This window comes from Conger conger, chromosome 8 (assembly GCF_963514075.1).
Source record: "Conger conger chromosome 8, fConCon1.1, whole genome shotgun sequence".
Classification (NCBI taxonomy): domain Eukaryota; kingdom Metazoa; phylum Chordata; class Actinopteri; order Anguilliformes; family Congridae; genus Conger; species Conger conger.
In genome coordinates this window covers 39677084-39696039 of record NC_083767.1, presented here as the reverse complement: position 1 = coordinate 39696039, position 18956 = coordinate 39677084, and positions in this window count along the sequence as shown.

Sequence of the window (18956 nt, the reverse complement as noted above, 5' to 3'; positions counted from 1 at the left end):
GTGAGAACGTTAGTGACATATACGACTTAATTATTTCGAAGCATGTTAGCGTCTATACTTGGACGTAAACTTGAAAATGTCACTTGTACAGGCGTCATACCCAGTCACAGACGCAGCTTGTTAAAAGGAATAGCGGCGCTTGCCGACGCAGAAAGGGAGCCGGAGCATTTCACATATTGTGGAGGGTGTCGGATAGTTCTTTCGCAAACGATCACACACACTAACACCATTGAGCTCAGAGTGTCACAGAGACCCCTCGCTTGCGAAAGAGGTGGTTACGTGTGAGGAGTTCCTTCGCCTTCTGTGACGACTTGCCATTTCTCTCACTCCAGGTGACAACAGACAGTGACAATGCGCATCTGTGGTATGGCACTGTAAAAAAATAATCTCTGGCCAGTAGTTAATCAAACACGCATTTCAACGCTATTGTTGTCTAAAGGAGTTTAGATGCATAGTAAATAGTCGCATGGAGTTGTATAAGCAACAACAAGCAGCGTAAAACAAGAAATCCATTTTGCATGCATTTGGAAACCACAAAATTATAAAATATTACATTAAATACATTATTTCACCCTTTCTGCCCAGTCTCGTGTGAATCCAGAATTCAGAAAACCTCGCTTTCATTTAACTGGTGTTTACCTGTTCAGTCTCAGCGCTTCAGGTGATACGATATTTTAATGCAATCATTCAGCTTTCCACTGCAAGAGTACAACACCGCCACACACGCACGTGCTGCGCGCCCTATGATATATATAATACGAATATCTCAGTACACCTGTACAAAAAATATTTAGAGGTATAAAATGTGCAATTTTTTTTCCAAATGTAAATTTCCACTGGCTCCTTACCCCCGTCTATGGCATGGTCAATGGCACAGGTGTTTGTAATTCGCCTTTGCATTCTCATTCAATTCGTGCCACAGCAGGCAACTGCAACATCTGGTCGATTTTGCTTGAAAAAATAACATAAGCAAACAGACTCTAAGATAGGAGAAACCCAAATCTAGAAAAGGCACCTACCTACCAACCGGCAGTGTTCTGCAGCGACGTAGCCTATTCTCCGGGATAAGATGCAATTTCCAGATAAAGCCACTTTGACAGGGGAACCGGCGGGTGTATGAAAAATCTGTATCCACGGGCAGAGGCAAAAATGCAGACTGGAGGGGCGGCAGTCGCTTCTTCTTTCCAGCCCGTTTCACTAAGCTCATCTATTCCAGGGCAGTCAGCGAGCCGCGCTGTATCGAGTGTGAAATCCTGGAACGCAGTCCGCCCGGTCGCGGCGTGCAGCTGTAGTTCCGCGCAAAGTGCGGCGCTGTTACACCCCAAATCATGTCGCCGATTTTAAAGAGCTGGAACTGCGCAGATTACGACCGTGCTGTACTAAAAATTTCGAAATGCGTAGCTTTAGTTGCGATTGTGTAAACTATTTAATAGTGAGATTAAATCGCATGGAATCGCCTTGCCTCCTTAATAAGATCTCATTGGTTCTTCTTATTTTTGATGAAAGCTGTAGACTCACTCGTGCAGCTCGGTTGCCTCATCCACTGAGCCCACTGTACCTGTCAATCAACATTATGCAGAGGTCAGTTAATATCCACCACTTTTTAAGTACCTAATCAAAATGAGCTCACAGTTCAAAGTTCAAGAAGGACAGCTGGTTCTGTACTGAGAGCGTCACAGTCCTACACATTTCAACATCACCTAAATCTGAACTATTCAAAACCAGGTGTGTATGTGTACCCTCATTAGTTTTTATTACTTCTAATTTTCCTTGTGCTACTGGAATTGGCCATTGTGAAGTGTTATGTCTGAAGTGTAGGTATCCCTTTGTTGCCCTAACCCATAAACCAATGCCTTATTTCACTGTGCAAGGCCATTCAGTGTACTACAGGAGAGCTAGCGTGCACCGGAGAAACCTTGATTATTGACAATTTGTAAAAACTGCAGGTGCCTAACAAGCAGCTCAAGAGCACTTAAATAACATCACCCTAAGTAGCCCGGGCTGTTCTGTCCTAACAATTGTGTATCCTGGGTGAAATACACAATAGTTTTTCTTTCTACACTTGACTGAGCTTGTCTGGTGTATTAAAACCTATGAAATACTCTAAAAAACCTCACCTTCTGGTCCTCTTGGTTGGCTCAATTGCACCAGGCAAGATTCATCGAGCAATGGAAACGTATTTGAATCCAGCTGCTTGTGATCAGCAAACAACACAGCTAACTGGGTCCGTGACGCTCATCATATGTGCAGTGTGGACACCTTTAAAGACCAGTTTGCCAATTTTCTTAAGGCACAAACATGCTTCTAATGATCACTTTCTATCTGTAAAATCTAAACTGTTGACAAAGATCCAAATACACAAGAGATTACTTGATTGATTACACCTAATTTTGTTGTGTCTTGATCAATGTTCAATATTGTTTCAAATGTCATTTTAAGGTCATATTTTTCTTTGAGGTAATCATCTTAATGTCACTCCTGTACAGACCAGCCTGCCAGCTGCTATATTGGTTTCCATTGTCCAGCTCTGCTTTGACATTAACCGTGAAAGGACGTCCGTGTATTTCTTCTTCTCCTGATCTGTACCATTGTTCATTTATCAAACTGCAATCGTTAGAAATGACTGGGTGATCATGTTTATTCACAAGATAAATAACTACACATCATTCACGGGGCTGTCTTGGGAAATTAATAACACAATAACTCTGTAATCTTGAGAATTTGATGATGGTTCCTTGTCTTGTACAGAGACGACCAAAGGGACCGCTTCAATCAAGTGTTTAATTGATTAAATGCATTCTGCAGAATATTGCCCAGGGAGCCCACGTAAGTCTTCCCTTAGAGATGCTTGTGTTTGCTCGAACCTGCAAACAAGAGGCGAGGGAGCGGCTGGCTGTGATTACGAGCCTGTGACCTGGATCAGCTGAAACACACAGACAGAGAGAGAGAGAGCTGGGTTTATATCGGTCATCTATCGTTTCCATTCCCTGAAGCTCCTCAGCTCCGACTCTGCCGCGAACAAAGCTGATGCTCTGCGCTGGAAGAGAAGAGGCACCGCTCTTTAACCAGAGTAAACCCACCACTCACCAAGGCCAGGACGCCAAACTGCAGCTGTCAGGGAAAATCTGTGAGGTCCACCTCAGAACGGAACAAAATGGAAGCCTCGATTCGGGGTCCCGGGAGCCGCGGCTGGCTGAACGTGATCGGCCTCTTCGTACGTTTCCTGGGGAGCGGGCGGAAGGATTTGCGTGCAGTTAGTCCAATGAATAATTGATTCAATTATGTTACTCCGGGCTTAATGGCAGAATCACGGGTCCCCTGGCCCTTGCAGTGGGGAGTTGTGCTGAAGCACGTCGGTTATCTGCAGACGTCCGTCCAGCTGTCAATTGCGGGGGTCTGCAGGGGCCCGACAGCAACTGCAGAAACCTAATAAGCCAGCCTGGCATGCTGTTTCCCCAGGATCAATGGCAATGCCAGTTTTACTCCTCTCGCACGGTAAACTACGCTATCCCACCCTTTTCCTCACCAGATCAGTGACGTTCCAGTACTGTGCAAAAGTCTTAGGCACCTGTATAACATTCTGTACAGATAAGACTCTTTCAAAAATAATTCAATGAAAGGTCCTAAATAAACGTACTATACATTTTACACTACATTTGAGTAATTTGGCAGAATAGTTAAAAACTGAATCAAATCAATATTTTTTACGACCACCCTTCGGCGTTCAAACTGCATCACTTCTCTGAGATAGCCAACGCTGTCCTGCAGTTCTATAAGACAATCAGCAGGGACAATCAGCATGTTGAAGAACTTGCCACAGTTCTTCTGCAGACTTTGGTTCGCTCCTTGCTTCTGATCTCAGACAGCCTCGATCAGGTTTTTATGTAAAAAGTAGTCAAAAAGAGTAACATATTAGCAATTAATTAAATACACAAATGTCTCTGTAAAATTAAATCTTTTGGAAAATGAATATTTAAAAATCTCATATGTGTTTTTTTATACTAACACACACAAAAAATAAACATATATATATAATAAAGTCTAGGGTGCCTAAGACCTCTGCACAATACTGTTCTGTTTGGTTATTCACTCCAAAACCAGACGGCTGTGGGCTCAATAGCAAGTAATTTAGTGTTTGTCTCAACACATCAAAGTTAATTAAAGGAGATAATATAATGGTGTACTGTTTCACACTGCTTCACATCACTTCTTCATTCATTAGACTGACTGCCTGGTCATCAGTAATTGTAGTTAACAGAATTCACCACTAAACTTTATGTTTCTGGAATCATATACAGTAGGTGCTAATTGCTAATCAGGGAATGACATCACCAGACCTAACAAGCTAATTTACTCTCAGACATGTTGAACAAGTGTTTGAGATGACGTACCCTCCACATAGGCAGACACCCTCCAATCAGTTCATCTGCATTAACCCTTTAAGGCGTGAGATCACAAATATGTGATGTGTGATCTCACATCTGACGTTGGACTAGAAAGTTTGAAACTGAACAATTTGTTCATTCTAAACTGAACATTCTCTTGCTGATGTAACAATCACTACCGGTAATTCAAAGCAATGAAGTTCTAGAACATTAATTCATTCATTCATTCATTATCCTAACCCGCTTATCCTGAACAGGGTCGCAGGGGGCTGGAGCCTATCCCAGCATACATTGGGCGAAAGGCAGGAATACACCCTGGACAGGTCGCCAGTCCATCGCAGGGCACACACACCATTCACTCACACACTCATACTTATGGGCAATTTAGACTCTCCAATCAGCCTAACCTGCATGTCTTTGGACTGTGGGAGGAAATCGGAGTACCCAGAGGAAACCCACGCAGACACAGGGAGAACATGCAAACTCAGCACAGAGAGGCCCTGGCCGACGGGGATTCCAACCCAGGACCTCCTTGCTGGGAGGCGGCATTGCTACCCACTGCACCATCCGTGCCGCCAGTTCCAGAACAGTGAGTCAGAATTTTTGAAGAAAAATAAAACATTCACAAAAACCTACAGTTCTCTTCAAACAGTTAACATCAGAGCGCTGACTTCAGTTATGTCTGCAATAGGCTAATTGCAGAGCTGATACCCGCTGGTTTTCACTGCATCTATTTTCTGCGCCAGTCACTACACTGACAACCTGTTATTGCATGTAGAGCCAAACTGTGCATGCTATCAGTAATAACTGAGACACACATTCAGAAAGCACTTTATTAGGTATTTATTAGACTTCTGCTGCTGTAGCCTATCCACTTAGAGGTTTGACACATTGTGTGTTCAGAGATGCTTTTCTGCATACCACTGTTGTAATGTGTGGTTATTTGCGTTACTGTCACCTTCCTGTCAGCTTTGACCAGTCTGGACCTTCTCCTCTGACCTCTCTCATTCGCACTATTCTCTGCAAACTGTAGAGACTGTTGTGCATCAAAATCCCCATTTCTGAGATACTCAAACCACCATATTTCATCCCTATTCTGACATTTGACTACGTCTACATGCTTTTATGCATTTAGTTGCTGCCACATCATTGGCTCATTAAATATTTGCATTAACAAGCACCAGCCACAGGTCTACCTATCATATTCAAAAGATAATTTAAGCAAGAAATAAAATACCAGGAAGACACTTGATTGTAAGGGATTAAACTCATAAGGGTTATATCTTATTATACATAGCCATGTGTGCTAATTAACGTAACCATTTATGTTCAGAAAAATTCAGAAGAAAACATGTACATATATTTTAGGAAGATATAACGATATCGCACTTCAATATTTGCGAAAAACTACAATCCTTTCATTGACTGTAATATAGCAGTATAATTCTCACTGGCTGACTAAGAGCCTGAGCAGTACAATGCGTGAATGTGGAGTATAGCAGGGATCATCTCGAACACAAGAGCTCTGGGTGGCTTCCAAGTCTTATCAGGATCTCAGGATTATTACGCATGGACCAGCCTGACGACTAAGGCCGTCCGGAAACGATGTGCAACAAAGCTAATTTGTGAAAGATTGCCAGAGATTATCTCAAAACTGTGTGTAAATACAGGGCAAGCACCGTCATTTAAGTTGTTGTTCCAGCTCCAAGGCATTCACAGCTTATCCCCGTGAAGAGGAGATTACGGGCTGGGTTATAATGGAAGAAAGGGCCTCATTGCAGAAATGCGTGTGTTTGTGCCTGAGACATGCAGTGGGAAAAACCCACCATTATTTTTAAGCAACCAACTGCAAATATGTCATTTAACTAATCTTGTGTGTTTTAACTGTCTATAGAGGCCATTGAAGGGGTTCTGTTCTTTAAGGAATGTAAATATTTTTTGGAGATAGCAAGCAGCTAAATTATTTTGTTTTCTAACATGAAATTGTTCCACGGTTAGGATGGGGAAAGATCAGGTGTAGTTTAAAATCATCTTCATAAGAATTACACTTCTGATGAAGGCCAGGGGACCGAAAACTCAATGTTTTACAGAGATAGTGTAAAATTCTGGTAAACATAGCAAGCTTTGCAAGATTAAAGAAGCGCTTGATATCATGTCTATTTTTCTTAAAAATTGTGCACAATGTGATTGAAGGAAGTTCCTGCTCTTCCATTGCATAGATCCTGGAATGTGTTGGGAAAATAAGCCCTCACACTACCTTTCCAATCCCAGCAGTGTGTTCACAGGCCACAGACACTCACTGGCTCTCCAGACATCCATCTCACTCACCCGCCATCACCTTCGCCGTGTTTGGTGGTGCTGGGAACCGAGTTTGTATGTTCTCCCTGTGCCTGTGGGTGTTTCCTCTGGATATTCCAGTTTGCTCCCACTGTCCAAAAACTTTACATTACAAATATTTACGTGGTGCTTTTATCCAAAGTGACATACCAAGCAGGGGACTAATCCCCCCGGAGCAATGCCGGGTTAAGGGCCTTGCTCAAGAGCCCAACAGCTGGCAGTTCTTATTGTGGTTACACCCGGGCTTGAACCACCAACCATCCGGGTCCCAGTCATGTACCTTAGCCACAACAGACTACAGGCTACAGGACATGCATGTTTGGCACTGCTGTAAATGAGCATGTGTGCCTGCCCTGTGTAAGTAAAAGGGTAAAATTTTGGTATATCTCTGGACTGTGTTCAGGTTCCCAGCATGGCCTCAGCAGGAACGGGACAAGGCAAGCAGGTGGCCCTCCTCCATAAAGGAGATTCACTCCTAGGTGGTGCGGTGTGGTCGTGGCAAGCCATAAGGCAGCACCAGACATCTCAATTACGCAGAACTGAGTTCAGGGATATTTATGATTCATGCGATGCGTCAGGGAGATGCAATGCTACGATCGGGATTGGGGGAATTACAGTTGTCAGATTTAAAATTCGGACAGGGGGTATCTTTGAAATTGACAGACTTACCGAGGGGGTTATTTCCGCGCGGAAACTCCCTCGCGGGAGTCCGGAAGCTCATGTCGAAATCCGGGAGACTCCTAGATGTTCCAAGAGACTCGAGATGTCTGCTACACTGAAGGTGGTTCAGTGGTTCTGGTAATGCTGTCGATATGGTCTGGCTGTTCAGGCTTAATAAAGCATTAAAAACTACATTATTCATCATTAAAAAAACATTCGTGAAATGTTGTGCAACATTGATTAATCTCTGCATTATATGTTTGGTAAAATATAACATAAAACATGCATTTCTGCCGACTTTTTGTGTGTCTGCACTGCACCAATAGACTACACATTAAGACTTTATTGAATAATGACGTAAACTGCAGTTATTAATATTTATTAAAAACATTTATTAATTACCACACCAACTATAAGGTGTTACTGAGGCTTGTATTTTCAGACACTGAAAAGCTCTGTGGTAATTTATTCATTTATGTTTATTTCTATTTGCTGGGAGGTGGAGGTAGCTTTTAAAATGATCATAAGCACAGTAACAGTGCTCTTAAATACTCAAAGGTTTGAGGCAGAGGATGCATGCAATTTAAGTTCAGCTAAAATGGCTCAAATTGTTTTTTTATTGCCATTGGACCTTTGAGGGATGAACACTGTGGCTGGAGAGTTTGATTGTGATGTAATTCTGCCTACCTCCAGGCATAGGCTCCAGATTGGCTAGCTGGGAAAAGGCCCTTCCTACAAATACTCATAGGACACAGTTATGTCATTAGCTTGGACAGAGTCCACAATGAAAGGAAAACATTTGAGAAGTTTGGCCTGGAATAAAGGTAAGTTGCTCTGGATAAGAGTGCCTGTCATGTAATGTAAAAGCTAAGTCCTTGTCCAGCCAGGTTAATGCTGCATGCTCCAGGTATAAACAGACGCCCAGATGTCATCATCAGCAAGAGACACTTAGCTCCTCAAATCATTGCAAGCTCCCCTGTAGAAATGTGCAGTGTGTGGAGTGTTTACCTGACAGTGAGGTGTGAAGACTGGCTGATCAGTAAGAAAACTAGGGCTGGATTTGGGTTCAAGATTCTGATTTGATTACCCCTGGCTTACAGTATCACATCTACAGCTTTGAAAGAGAGATAAATCTTCAAACAGCTCTGAAAACTCTGCCCTACAAACGACCCTCCCCTGAGGACAAAGGGTATGCATGAAGAACAGGTGAACACAATAAAAAACAGAATTTACACTCGAAACCAGGCAATAAATTGATAACATTCCTCCCCTGCACATCAGTTGCAAGACCTGTACACATTTCACTTAATACATACTTCCTTTGGCTCACAGCTCATAGAGCTCCTGTCCCACCAAAGGAAATCTTTACGTGATGATGTTGGAAATGTACCCAGCCAGGGGTGGATCAACGTTTATCCCTGGGATTGAATTTAATGAGTTTCCACTAAGGGGTGACCTTTCAATCTCCCTCCCGAACGTTTGTCGAGTGGTTTCTTTAGCTCTTTCCGACACTGAATATTGAGCATATCAATGTGACAAACACAATCATTAAAAAAAGTGATGAATGAATAGATGTACCATGGGAACATCTGTTTCAAATCGCAAGTAGTACATAAATAACGTCGGCTAGAGGCACAGAACTGGACTGGTGTAGGCACATCTGATGTCCCCCTGCAGACCGACTGCAAAACAACTCCATTGACTACATCCAAAAATACATTTCATTTCAACACGCCATGGATCCGGCGCCAGAACATGATTGCCATAAATGTCTACGGGGAACAATGATGCAAAGACCGCAACTCCAAAAACTCTCGTCAACTAGCGTAGAAGTGCTATTAGTCCACAGGATTAACGTTTTCCCATCGTGCACCAGTAACCCCTCTGATTGGCTGATGTGCTTCCCTTAGTGCAGATGAGGAGAGGATGTTCTTGTGTTATCTGCAGAAACTGTAAATATACGATAAAGATGGATAATGCCGCTCTCCATGCCACCTGTCAATAAAACAAAATGAATGAGGAGAACAGAATCTGTACAGAATATAAATATCTATTTTTAATCCCTTATTTTACAAGAGGAGGTTGATTGAGAACCTGTTTAATGGCGTTCTGTCTTGTTCGTTTAGGGGCCCGGATGCAGGAGTCATTTCTACAGACACAGGTCAGCATCCCGACGTGCCCGCCGGGGACGACTCTGCAGCTGCCAGTCACGCTACCTACCACTACGCTACCCTGCCAGCAAAATCCACCTGTCTGTCAATCAAGCCCGCCAGATTGTTACAATCAGGAGGGTTTAAACTTGCCAGTTATTTTTTTTTATTTCAAACAGAAGGGAAAACTGAGCTCCAAAAACATGATAATGCTAATGTCGGAGATGTATGTGGCAGGATGAAGTGACAGGATCATGCGACGGTTAGAGGAAATGACATCAGAGTGAACTTTAACCCACTGACGGACTGTTTTCAAAAATAACTAAAATATAGGTGTATTTGAGGTAGTTTGAGGTGGTCTAACCAGTTCTGAAGTCCCCTTCCAACATAGATGTCGCAGCTTGTAACGGTTAAGGTACATGACTGGGACCCGAAAGGTCGGTGGTTCGAACCCCGGCGTACACAATAAGATCTGCACAGCCGTTGGGCCCTTCAGCAAGGCCCTTAACCCTGCATTGCTCCAGGGGAGGATTGTTTCCTGCTTAGTCTAATCAACTGTTAGTCGCTTTGGATAAAAGCATCTGCCAAATGCCATTAATGTAATCTAATGTAACATGGCTGTTTCTTCAAAAGTACAAGACAAAGCATTGGAATGACATGTTAAATCACCAGAGGTCACTATCTCTCTGAGAAACTACACCAGCCGAGGACGGGAACAGAACACCGAGATGGCCGCCTCGTATCGGACCCGAGGACCGCTCTGAACACACTGGCGGTAACGGCAGAGATGAGCTGTCCTGTCAGACAGATAACAGCGCAGATCTAGACAGAGCATACTGTCCTAACAGGGCCCTGCTCCTCTCCCCGCAGCCGTTGTACGGTAGCGTGTGAGTGATTGCTTTGATTTCGCTGTCGACTTCCCCGCGCTGAGACCAAGTGCACACTCTGTTTCACACGCCGCTGGCTTCCCCGCTGCACAAATGCTGTGTTATCGCAGGATTGACTGCAGCCGGTGAAATATGATGTCAGGGTTTAAACTCTGTCTCTTGCCCACAGACACAGAGAACATTCTAGAATCAATTTTGAAAAGAAAAGACTTCAGTATTTTTGAAGAATACATTTCAAGCCCATTAATAGGACATTAGTGCAGAATGAGGAGAGCTTTCATATCCAAATCACTGTACACAGTCAAATGTTAAATGTTGAATCAACTCTTACATGGTGCATATTGTCTGGAAAGAGTTAGCACTGAACATTTAACTGTGTACAGTGTTACAGATTATCTGCCTGCCCGTAGCATTATGGGTAGATTTTCAGATTATATTGTTCATATTAGTGTCCAAGGGTGGCACGGATGGTGCAGTGGGTAGCACTGCCACCTCACAGCGAGGTCCTGGGTTCGAATCCCCGTCAGCCGGGGCCTCTATGTACAGAGTTTGCATGTTCTCCCCGTGTTTGCGTGGGTTTCCTCTGGGTACTCCGGTTTCCTCCCACAGTCCAAAGACATGCAGGTTAGGCTGATTGAAGAGTCTAAATTGCCCGTTGGTATGAGTATGTGAGTGAATGGTGTGCGTGCCCTGTGATGGACTGGCGACCTGTCCAGGGTGTATTCCTGCCTTTCGCCCAATGTATGCTGGGATAGGCTCCAGCCCCCTGCGACCCTGTTCAGGATAAGCGGGTTAAGATAATGGATGGATGGATGGATATTAGTGTCCAACATGGTTTAGCCCTGGATCACACAAACTACTAATGCCATAGAAACTCTATCAAGTTTTATCATCTTTATCTTTCGTGATCTACCAGGCTGAAAGCATCACTGGAGATCCTACCTCCTCAGCCCAGACTAAGCAGAGGAATATCTTGCCTTGCCTGACAAACAAGGACTTTCACTTAACTTTTACAGTCTTGCTTTGGTAACCCTTTATTTTACAACCAGTTAATTACCTAGTATTTACTGGGTAAATACGTACATATGTGTAATTATTAGGTAGCTATTTTGATTTCAAAGATACAGTAAGTACTATGAAACAGGCTGTAATATGTATGTTCTTAAATTTAGTACTTAAGTTTGTTTCATGGTACATAGTGATTTTGTTTCACTACGTAGATCTGAAATCAAAGTAGTGACAGAAGTGGTTGTATTTACCCAGGAAATAATAAAAATAAATCTGTAAAATAAAGGGTTGCCCTTGCTTTCTGTATTCTCTACTGTTGTCCTCAATGCCCAGTTTTTTTTATTATTCTTATTCTTTGTTTTATCCAGAAAATGTTTTGAGTGGCATTTATGAAAACCTGTTTGCTTTTTTTTTTTTTTACAGTTTATGACATGGTTAATATGAGGAACTTGCATATGCTCAATTGCTTTTGTTCCGTTCTACAGGGCTGAGATGTATTGCAAGTTAGCCCTTTTTGAAATCCCATCCAATCAGTCTTTGAACCCCTCATGACTTTCTTGTCATCAGCTGAGAGCAGAGGTTTTCAATCAGGGGAACTTCAAAGAGCGGCAGGGGGTGCTTGGGATGAAGGGGAATAATCACAGGCAATAAAGACACTGAAGGGATGAACGCCAAAAAAGGATGCTCAAGTCGGCCCTGGGCCCAAAAAAATACAGTCGCAGAATGGCTCCTACTTTAATACAGACGCCTGAAAAGCTTGCGATTCATTCAGAACCTAAGTGGTTCTATAAAAAAGTCTAACCCAGGGAAAGTGTTTTATTGAACCAATGAAATTACTTTGTTAGCATTTCTGGGCTAATGCAGTCAATCAAGCCTACCATCTGAATTCATTTATCCCATACTCCAGAAATCATCGCTTCATTTAATTCATTTTCCCTCCTGTAAGAATCTGCTAGAAAAAGAAGCGCGCTTGGTTCACCTTTTAGTTTTTTTAGTTTTTTACCTACAATCTTCCTCCAGGTTAATTTTGATATTTTTGTCCAGCGTTTCCAAGAAGTTAATATCCTTGCTGATATTTAAACGCACAATAATAACACCCTAAAATTAACAACAATATTCTATAAAAGCCACTTTAAAATTGTTAAAAACCCAAAATTCCAACATCCATTATGCTATGCCGTTCCTTGCTGAATAGTGTGGCACTTTCCCTAATGAATAAGGGGACTCTATTATTTACTTGGGTGACTTTCATGGCATTAGGAAAGCCAGAGCAGAATACCAATGGCATATAAATACAACACATCCAGTAGCACATATCTGCCTGCAAGGCGACACTGTGCTTCCTTATACAATTAAGGAAAAAATCCAGTGTAGCAACTTCAGCATAAATCAAAATAACAAGCTGTTCACGTGGCCAGTTACTAAAAACAGCAGTCGGGGGAAGGACTCCGGTCTCTCTACCAGCTGGTAGATTCAAATCAGATTAGCTTGGGAAAAGTACCTGGAAAGCAGTTCTGGGTCGAGTCCTCTGAACAGCGTGTGCACAGCAGGACGTGTTTTGCGGGCGAACGATGTGGTGCGTCTGGAGTGCGCACGACAGCAAAATAACGAGCTTACAGCCTGGAGCGGGAAAGAGAAACGAGACGCGCTAGAATAACTCACATTCAACACGGATCACAATGCTTTACCCTCTGACTTACACACAACAGCATATACTATATGTAGCCATGTTGTCTATACAGTAGACTCTCTGAAAAAAAGGGTTATTTGGCTTTTCTCCATACAGGAACCCTCTATCATAGGAGTGAAGCGTGAAAGCCACCAGGCAATGAAACATTTTGCCGAACAAAGAGCCCTAGAACCAGGGTTCTTCTATGGAATCACAGGGTTTCTCTTGGAACCATTTTATTTCTGAGTGTGTAGTTGTGTGGCAAGTGCATGTGCTCAAGACTGTTCTGTTCAAATGCAGAGGATCTGATTCCTCCGCAGCATACAGCCAATCCACATGAATATGCCCGCCTATTCGACATACAACATTGCGTTTCCAGAACATTTACATTATGTCAGTCAACGTAATGGATGACAAATTTGCATCATGAAGTGTAACTTCTAAGTGTTTACAGCAGTTAATATACAGCACAACAGCGTCCTCGGAGAGAGCACTAAAGCACAGCAGTGCTTCTCGAATCTTAATAGGAAAATTGCAATATAGTATCGCTTAGGGGGGAGTTGTGTTATTGCATTAAGTCGTTGCACGGCAATATTAAGAAGCTGTAGAGTTAGAGTTTAGTGTGAGGGGGAGGAGGAGATCTGGCTGTAGACTGTGTGAAGTTTCAGTCTAAGGCCCCAACAGACAACAAATATTGTTTTGAAGTTGCTTTGAGACATGCCAAATGATTCAATAAACCAAAAAGGTTTGGCCATCTTTTTCTGTTACAATATTGTAATGTTTAAAGCCCAGCTCTATTCAGATCTAAATTAGTTTTTGTTCTGGGGGATTTTGAACTAAAAGAGAAAAAGATGGCAAAGCTATGGCACGATGGGCAGTGCTGTTCCTCTCTCAACCCCAGTGCTGTGGTCCACAGTTTCAAACGATGTCTGGCCAAACTGTTCTTCCACAGGTGTGGCTCAGCCAAAAGGCACCAGAAAAATAAGTCTCACAGTTAGTTCCCAGCCAAACACCTATATTTCTTGCCTACAGGCCAACAATGATTATAACACTTAAAAAGCAATACTCCTGGTCGAACTGCATCTCACCCATTATTACACCTGAGTATGACATTCACCTTTCTCCAGGTGTGGGAAGTCAATTTCCCCCTCCCACACATCGATCAGTCTGAAAACAGAAAGGGCCAAGTTCCTGCCTCAAAGGCAAGTAACCTATCCGTGTTTTTACCAGATGTGGGGCCTGTACTCGAGCTGATTGGCTAGCCGCACACATACAGTTGAATGTTCTCTAAAAAAACAACAAAAAACATTCCATGATTTATGCTGTGACAGTCTCACTTTTTTGTCCACTCATTCTGGTTTGTCTCATTGTCCCTGAGAGTCTATTTTTCTTATCTCATTGTTAAATGGCTTATTTAATGGCAGGCTTGTTGGATTTGGCAGGGCTTAGAGTGTGTATGGGAAGCACTGCCTCCTGCTGTGTTTGAATAATCACTTGAACGGGTCCCTGACTTCTCTGCCAGTTATTGTGCCTTTGGACATTTCAATGGAATCCCACTCAAACCAGTCCCACTCTGAGAGTAGTATAAATCATTGTAATGATGGTTGTCCCAATATAAATATAATCATAACTAATTTGTTATATTCCAGAAAAATTCAAAATTCAAAAGGCATATGGCATAAAAATATTAAATAATCCTGCGAGTTCATTTCAGACTTAGCTCTTTGCTTTCTGACTATAACGGTCTCTGCCTCACCAGATAAATGTTTGAAAAGCTTTTTTGTTCAACACAGCCCTTCCCTTCCCTTGCCTTGCACTGTTCTGATAATCCCTGGAGAAGACGGTCCTCACTGCATGCTGTTGGCCAAAGCTGTTTTATCAGGTCTTTTTTTCTGCAAGGTGGTCGAATTGTTTCGGCCGGGTTTTGTCTCTTCTCGTACTGCGGTTTTGCGGATTTCCCCCGCGGAGCGAGGCTACAGAGCCAATCAGCTCTCTGTTCTCCTAGCTGTCCATAGAAGACGCGAGCGCTTGGTTTTAAACACCCGTGTGCACGTTGTCTGTGAGTGAGAGGGCTTTCATGGCACTAGCACTAGCCAAGATTGCGGTGCAAACTTAGCAGATGATTCCCATATTGTTTTAGTCGTTCCCATTTCTTCAGTGCCATCTTAATATTAGGGAGGAATGATCTATTGGCAAATATACTGTATTGGTATCTGCAGATAGTTAGATAAAAGTTTCATTATCAGTACTGGTTAGACAAAACTGATATAGCAGCCAACTGATTATCGGCAATGGCAGGAAAATGATGAATGGTTTTTGGGATTTGGCTAAAAATGTTGATATTGGTGCATCCCTACTGTGTATAGTCTTTCTCTTTCCAAATTGTCTGTAAGGCTAAGAGTGAACAGACTTATAAAGCGACGTTAAATTCAAGGAAATAGGTGGAATCGTTTAAAACTTTTGCATTTCTAATATCTTTTTCTGACATGAATTTAATTCCTCATATGTTCTAATATGCATTCATACCACCTATTTACAGAAGCAGATTGAGTAAAGTTTCACTTCTTTTCTTAAGGGCAACAACAGCAGTTCTGTGCCCAGGATCTGAACTCACATAATGAATCAACTCCCTTAACTTGGATATTTGCTCTGGGTGTTCCCCCCACAAAGCCTTATTTAAACACTTGAGAGAATTTTGAATATAAACGATCATTTTGGTGAAAGCCCTGTCTGGACTTGCAGCTAAACAGAGAGTGTTTCACACTTCCTGGTTGGCAGAAAGGATCGTGTTGATTTAGAAGGAATGGGTCAACACTATTGTCTTGTGTTAACTCATATGTTCATATGTTTGTCCCTTTTTCAGGCCAAATACAAAGACAGAATATCAGCGTGACAGCCTTATCCCAGTGTGTATGTGTGTGTGTGTGTGTATGTCACTATCCGGAGAACGGGAAAGGTCTTTGGTCATTGTGTTTAGGACCCCTAAGAAGGAACGGAATATGATAGAGAGTGTGTGTGTGTGTGTGTGTGTGTGTGTGTGCGTGCGTGTGTGTGTAAGAAAGATAGAGAGAGAGAGAACATTCAAACCTAATACTACCTGGAGGCTAGATATATCATCATTGACTGGTCTCCTCAAGAGAAGGTGACATTTCTAAACTGGCAGAATGTAGGCCATTTCTCTCCACTTCAGTAGAGAACACACACATGTCTACCTGGGGCATTTAGCAGAGTTAATTAACCAGAGTGTACAGTGACAAAATGACATTATGTCTGTTTCCCAGAGCATGTCACTCATTGTTCAGGCCTTGGAGGCTTAATAAAGTAGAAATCATCATCTGGCCCTACTTTATGACTTCAAGTACCTGCAATGAAATTGATTCTTTTAACACATTTATTTAGTTGGTGTCAATCAGTGCTTCGGAATATTGTAATTTCCAAATAAATATTTCCATCTCAATCTCAGCAAATCTCTCAATTCAGAATTTCTTTTACATTTTGTGATCGATGCACCAGTGGTTAGTCACAAGATGTATATATTTGTCTACATCACAATATTGAGCTATAAAACGAGGGTAATCTGACAGGCGTGTATATTTCCTGATGGAAACAGCCAGGCATATATGCATGTGTGATACAGTATGTATGATCAATATTGAATTGAATGGGTTTGATTGACAGGCTAACACAATTTCTCCATTCCGTTCATACAGTTGTTTCAAAACCAGGTACACCTCTCCAATAATCTGCGAATTTGATTTTGGAGAAGTGCCGATGGTTTATGCAAATAATTTGGCTCTCTTCGAATGCAAGGTGCAGGGCTAATTGGATTAGGCAGAAGTGTGACACAATCACGGAATCGCATGCGTTTTCCTCTCAGTGGGAATTCAATGGTTGACTTCAGCATTTTAATTGAATAAGTAAGCTTGTTTTTAAATAAAAAGTCCTTGTCACAGAGGGTTTATGGCAGTGGTACAGCACTGAGTTGTGGGTACGCTGACAGAATTAGAGGGGGTAGATGACAGAGAATGCTCTTTTTCTAAACCACTCGCTCACAGGAAGATTTATTTGTGTGTGAATTGATAACTGGCTGTTCACAAAGAAATGACTCCAAATATACATTATTAATTCTTATTATTCATTCATTTCACTTATACGCCTATTCTCCACGGTCATTTACAGAACTTACCTTTCACAAAGCATATACGCAAATGCTGCTAGATATTTATTGAGGACATTTATGCTTCAGGTGTGCTGTGATGTCATACTTTGCATCCCACAGAAAGAATCTGTCCCCCACATTTTGACTAAAGATGGCTACTTGGTAGCTACCGTTATCAGTTTGCTACGTAGTGCAGCAGGAGGGGGTGGTCATTAGAAAAGCTGGGATGGGGCGTCTCGGTGGCGCAGCCTGTAGAGCACTGACCGCATGCTCATTGCAAGCTGCGACGTCGGCGGTTCAAATCCGACCTTCTGACATTTGTTGCATGTCTTTCCCTCTCTCTCGCTCCCATTCTTCCTGTCTCTCTATACTATATACTGGCCTAAAAAATATCTTTAAAAAAAAAAAGAAAAGCTGGGATTGTGTCAAAGTAGCATCACACACATTAGCCATCCTAAGCGCGTCCGCAACTGGGTGCAATGGAATTCCTCATGGAATATTTGTTGCCTGCACCAGGAGTTTGTTACTTTTTACTTTTGCATTAAGCCCCTTTGTGTGTGAGGATAGAAACATTTGGCACGCTGTGCAAGTTCGGTGGTCAATAATTCATTTGCATTTTAAACCAGAACCAGGTTCATAGCACATATGAATAGGTTGCATTAATACATAACACAGATTAAATGTTTTATTTTGTTCAGTTTGGCCTTGGGGGTGGGGCCACCACACCAGCAGGGGGTTGGTGGAGACTGCCCTTGCGTGAACTGTTTTTATTGACATTGTAATAAATCTGCTTACCTTGTCCTTGTGTCCTGGCTGTTCGTGGTGGGTGGGTCCCTGTACCTGTGGTGGGGGGGGGAGCAGGGGGAAGCTAGGGCGACTCCGATCCCCTGCACAAGCTACTTGAATGAGAAACACAAGGAATGTGGGAGAATGGTTGTATGTACACCCATTAAATGGTGTAAGATATGTTTGTTCAATGAGTGTAGGTGCAGTTTCTTGTTCCCTGCTGAAAATCAGCTCAAGCTAGCTTTTGAAACAACTGGTAGCTGGTTGACCAGCTACCAGCTCAGACAAGCTACCAGCACTAGCTGGTTGACCAACTCATACCCAGCTAGACCAGCTTATGACCAGCTTGACCAGCTAAATTTTCAAGGGGCTATGAGGGAACATGTCACGTTTCAGGTCTGTCTTGCCATGTTTTATGTTTATTCATGTTATCTTAGTCACGTAGTGTCTTATCATGTATTATGTTAGTCTAGGTTTGTCATGTTGTTTAGTTATGTTTCCTTACGATTTATTTTCTTGTCATGTCTAGTTATGTTTCGTACGATTATATTACCTTGTTATGTTGAGTGGTTATCGTCTTAGTTTCGCTTTGTGTTATGTTTTGATTTATGTTTATTGTTACGTTAACTGGTCGTTGTTTATGCATACACTTTTACATGTCTTTCCGCAAACCTTGTGTTCCGCCTTTTCTCTCTCTCTCTTTCTGTCATTCACTCCCTAATTGTTTCCATTTGTCTATTTACTAAAACTACTAACGCTAGATCAGGATTGGGTAGAAACTAACAAACTAATCATGTGTTCATGTTACCTTACGTTTCTCGTGCATGTCATTTACTAATTTACTAATGCTAGGGCAGGATAGGTTTATTACTAACGATTACTAATCACCTTGTTAAACTTGTCATCCATCGCACC